The sequence below is a fragment of the Hevea brasiliensis genome, chromosome 11, assembly GCF_030052815.1.
Source record: "Hevea brasiliensis isolate MT/VB/25A 57/8 chromosome 11, ASM3005281v1, whole genome shotgun sequence".
Classification (NCBI taxonomy): domain Eukaryota; kingdom Viridiplantae; phylum Streptophyta; class Magnoliopsida; order Malpighiales; family Euphorbiaceae; genus Hevea; species Hevea brasiliensis.
In genome coordinates, this window is record NC_079503.1 from 36,919,993 (window position 1) to 36,925,992 (window position 6,000).

Here is a 6,000-nt window from a genome sequence, read left to right on the forward strand (position 1 = left end):
GCTAAAAGTATTTTCTAACATACCGTAAATTATAAAGCTAATTGGCGAGCCTACTAATGTAAGGCAAGAGGACCTAAAAGTAAGTTACAGTAATAGAATTGCTCTAAATGAGGGCAAAAATGTTACTGTTAGTAATTGTCAAAGGAAATTGTAATCAGAATCGGTTTGGGATATTAGTGGATTCGAGAAGGATAAGATGTTAGAAAACCTAGTCCATGAGGTTATAACGTAGTGACTATATAATGTTCTCGATGTTTGTATTGTAAGCTGCAGATTATAGTACCGACACTGAATTATTGTGTAGAGCTACGTGTTTCCTCGTGGTACAATAAGTAAGAATATTTGTAAGTAATCTATAAATTGTTACAGTTGCACCCGAATAGGGTACTATTACTGGAAATAAATGTAAATTTTAGTCAGAAATTTAAAACTTCAGAACTAGCCTGTCGAAAGACTACACTTGTAAGGTAGCTGGAGTCAGTAACTCGGTTACAATAATGTGAACTACCAGTACCACAGTAATTGTTATAAGCTTAGAGATATCAGTACAACGTATCATCCTCAGACAGATGGACAATTGAAACAAGTAATTCAGGTAAATTCGGAAACTCATTGAGTTCCTATAAATAATGAAATGATAAAAATAACCTGTAAAATGTGATAAGCCCTCAAGAATATATCGAGAACTTGTGTCATTGAATCCGAGAGGAGATGGGACAGATACATCCCACTAACAGAATTTGTATACATTAATAAGTGTCAAGCTAGCATACGAGTGGCACCCTATGAAACATTGTAAGGGAACAGATAACTATGGATGTTGTGATGAGACTTCCGAGGACACAGAATAGTCAAGATGCAGTATAGGTCATAATTGACAGACTAACCAAGTCTGCTCACTTTTTGCCCGTCCAGATGGACTATAGCCTAAAAAGATTGGCTAGATTGTACATATATGAAATTGTAAAATTGCATGGAGTGCCAGTATCGATTGTGTCTGACAGAGATCCTAGGTTCACTTCTAGATTCTGGGGTAGTCTTCAGAGAGCCCTAGGAACTAGATTGAACTTCAGCACAGCATTCCACCCACAGACAGATGGCCAGTCTGAAAGGGTTATTCAGATATTGGAGGATATGTTACGGGCTTGTGTGATTGAATTTGAAGGTAGTTGGGATACACACTTGCCTTTGATTGAGTTTGCTTATAACAACAGCTACCAATCAAGTATTGGGATGCCTCCATATGAAGCTTTGTATGGCAGAAAGTGCAGAACTTCCTTATGTTGGTATGAAGTTGGTGAAAGGAAGATGATTGGGCCAGAAACTGTTCAGCAGACAGAGGAAAAGATCAGATTGATTAGAGATAGACTCATGGTTGCATCAGACCGTCAGAAGTCCTATGTTGATTTGAAAAAAAGAGATATTGAGTACGCAATGGGTGATAAGGTATTCCTCAAAGTTTCTCCTTGGAAGAGGATTATGAGTTTGGCAGAAAGGGAAAACTGAGTCCTCGTTTCATTGGACCATATGAAATTCTGGAAAGAGTGGGTCCTCTGGCATATCGGTTGGCATTACCTCCAGAGCTAGCAAGGATACACAGTGTCTTCCATGTGTCCATGTTAAGGAGGTATAGATCTGACCCATCTCATGTACTATCAGTTGAAGAGATTGAGGTAAATCCAGACCTCTCATATGAGGAAGAACCCATAGAAATTCTGGCTTATGAGGTGAAACAGCTGAGGAATAAACAGATACACCTGGTTAAAGTGCTGTGGAACCATCATTCAGGCCAGGAAGCTACTTGGGAACGTGAAGAGGATATGAGGAGACAGCACCCACAGCTGTTCAGAGACTAATGCCAGGTAAATTTCGAGACGAAATTTAGTTAAGGGGGGGAGAATTGTAACACCCCAAAGTTCGGTAGTGCATTCTGCTGCTCCGGTGACCAGTGTTGTCCGGACAGCTAAGATGCCTAGAACCACACTTCAATATGAGTGAGGAGACATAAAATAATGAAATACAAGAAAATAAAATACAAGAAAAACAAAGGAAAAATCATAGCAAAGAAATATAACCAAGTTAAGTGAGCCGAAAACCCTAGCGATGGGTGACCGCACCGGGAAGTCATGGCGTGGATCGTTGACTAGCCCTGGACTGCGGGGAACCCTGGAAAATATTTTTAGGACTTAAATAGACCCTTATTGAAGAATAAATATCATTAGAAAGATCAAAGAAAAATTAAATAATTAGTACAAAGAAAAGTGAGAAATCGAAAAACGGACAAAACCCGGTGATACCGAAAAATCGGGAATGCCACCCGAGCAGGGGCATTATGGTCATTTGACATCCCGAATTGTCTTTTGACCTAAATGTCCATTAAAAATAAATAGTATTACACTTAGAAAATAAAATGAAAAATTAATTTGGTGGTACCTAAAGTAAATAGCTAAAATCATGGGTTAATGTGGAATAAATGAACAATTAGCTTATTATATGATTATTTGGAGTTAGTGGACCATTAATAGATTAATATATACTAAGTGGGGCAGGTGTACATCCATTATCCAAGGCAGAAACTTCATCTTCTTCATTGTACTAAACCTAGCCGAATTGAAGGAGAAAGAAACCTCCATTGGCGTGTTCATGCAAGCTTGGTCCACTCTCTCATTTCAACTCCAATCCCTTAAGTGGCTTCATGAAAGTTTGTCTACTCATCACAAGGAAGAGTTTGATACCAAATTTGAGAAGTTTAAGCAAGGTTTAACAAGCTCCAACCATAAGGTAAGTTAGCATTTTTGAAGATTTCTTTGATATACTTTGTATACATGTTATGGGTGTTGGTTTTGTGAAGGAAATTTTTAAGTTTGAAGAGTATTGAGATATCCATTTTTGGGCAGCCATTTAATCATGTATTGATGAAGTATTTGTACATATAATTGATGAGAATTATGTTGGTTGTGATGATTTAATAACCTAGTGAATTACTTATCGAACATTATCGTTAGAGACAATTTAATTTAGTACTGAAACACTTCAAATTGTGTTTCTCAGTTAGCAAGAACTCAGCAAAAGGGAAAGAAATACTGAGTCAAGACTAGGATACAAATATCAGAGGTTTGTGCACAACTAGTTTTTAACTGATTTTGTTTTGAATATTTTATATGATTAAATGACATATTTTTCTTATGTATTGTGTTTAACAAGCATTGGATTTAATTCAATGATTATTGAAAATTGTTATAGTATGTACGAATTTAGCTTTGTGAAATGGTATTTCGATAAGTATTAAGCATTGTTATGGATTGAATAAATTATGTTTTGGAAAATTGTGATAGAACATGTTTTGAATTGTGATGGTAATTTTCAGGGAAAATGCAAATTTATGATTTGAATTGTGATGAGCATAAAAATTATTGGATATTGGAATTGAATTTGAATTGAATTATATTGTGATTTATGCTCACTAAAAGGATTGTGATATTATTTTATATCTCACTATAGATGCTTGACTAGGTTATTACCCGTCTCTCTCATTTGTTGAGAAGACAATGGAGTTAGTTGTGTTTTGATTACCATGGTACGTGCACAAGCTTAGATTTTCCTCTGATTTGAGGTTAGATCTAAGTTTATTTTATCGTTATGGCCCTTGCGGAAGATTCATTATTGTGATGGTACTGTGCACGATGATTCGACCTCCCCGACCATAGGGAGTTAGAATCTGATTCGACCTCCCCGAACATAGGGAGTTAGAATCACATCGAATATGGCCCTTTCGGATTAGTCTTGCATAGTTAGTGAGATAAAGAATGATTTTTGAGATAAAGAATGATTTTTGAGATAAAGAATGATTTTTGAGATAAAGAATGAGTTTTGAGATCTGAAGATGATTTTTGAGATACAGTATGATTTTTGAAATACATAATGATTTTTGAGATACAGAATGGCCTTTGAATGGTAAGGAATTTTGATTTCAATTATGGTTTATGTATAATTGATTTCGTTAGAATTATTTAAATGGATAGTCATGATTTTATAAATTGAATTTTGTGATCAAAGTCATTTATACAAATGATTTACATTATTGGCAATGAATATTTTGAGTTGTGGAATTTGATGAGTATTCAGATTTCCAAATTATTTACTGTAAATTTTGTCAATGTATATTGTACTATGTTTTAAATTATAGTTGTGCACCACTGAGTTCACCACTCAGCGATAGCTTTGTATGCTGTCGCAGGTAAGAAGAGCATAGAGCAGTGAGTAAATTTCCTTGAAGATACATTCAGATCTTCAGATCAGCTCCAGGTATATCATAGATATACCCATGTACATAGGTTTTGATGTATGCATGTAATAATATGTATGTAAATTATTTGAGCAGTTGTAAATTAAAATTGTACATTGAAGTTGTAAATTAAAATTGTACATTGAAGTTGTAAAGTGAATTATGAGTTATTTTGACTTGTAAAAATTTGTATTATATTTCCTTTATCTCCTCCTTTGAAAATACTGAAAAATTGTTGTGGATTGAGTTGAGAAAAATATTGTGTTAAATTTTGTTAGAGTTGATATTTGGAAAAATATTGAAGTACTTTTTACAGGATTTCTGAAGAACTGTTTTATCCAAAATACAGATGGCACTCTGCCAAAATTTTTACAGAAAATTTCTAATGGTCCAAATGAGTTAGCTGTTTCACTTCAGTTCACAAAAGTTTTTAACACCTGTAAATAGTGCTCACCACTGTAAAAGAAGTAAGAAAAGTTTTTAAAATCCCTTGTAGTGTATTTAATGGGTTATCAGTAGACGGAGTTGGTAATTCATTAGGTATACTACGGGATCATGTTATGCCTTACAGAGGGGTAGGGTGTGACACTTATATAATAATATAAGCATAAATTTATTATTTTTAGATCATTTTTCTTTGTACATTATTACTGTACATTGGTGAAATAAACACTTCCAAAGAAGACTAAATTAGGATAAAACATATTAAATTTAGAAACCGCATGTGAAGTATAAATAAATCTTAATTATCCAAACTTTGTTTCTATCTTTATTTGTATATTATTTCATTGTTATATTATTGCATCACTAAGCAGTAATGCTTAGCGCGATGGAATTGTTTCCTTCGCTTAGGTACTGAAGCTAGAACCCAATGGACATTTGACTGGGAATTTTGAGAGTCTAGATCTGTAGAGTGTCAAAGGTTGTCACCTCCTCAACAATGCATGTAGCTAGGTCTCATGTATATCACTTTATGTATTTTGTATGTTATAAATATTTTGTATGTTGTAATTCATATGTTGTAATGTAAATTAAGAATTTTTAAGTAATATTAATATGATGTAAATTTATAAATTGATTATTTCATATGTAATTAAATTGTATATCATGTAAATTAATGATGATTGAAAATTATCATATATGAGTTGAGAATGAATGGAAATGAATATGAAATTGAATTATATAAAGGATATTCGAATTGATGAGATAATTATGATTAGTATGGATAAGATTTTATTGTGAAAATATTATTGAATTTTCAAGCAGGTGAATAATGAAATGCGCCAAACAGAAATAAAATAGGGGAAACTCCGCTGGTTTCTCCGTAAAAAAAAAATAATTGATATTAAAAGATAATAGCTTGAAAATGATTAAAGGAATAAAGTAAGATAAGATAGGGTGCTCCGGCACCGAATGTAGTACGCCTCGCTCGGCTGCACTGTAGTCTGGTGAGGGATGTTACAGTATTCAAACTTCAAATAATCGGTGCAGTGGAGTTTCTTGATTACCCTCTCCATCCATTCTAACCATTGCTCGGCTTCTAATTGGTCTATTGTACCATTAAACTCTGTTGCCTCATACTTCATTAGTTTATCATACTATCTGGCTGGGGGTGGTAGTTGTACTGGAGGTACTTGTACTGGAGCTTGGACTGGTATATTGCTAGCCATTTGCTAAAATAGTGCAGCCATCTGCTGAGCGAACTGAGCAGGAAA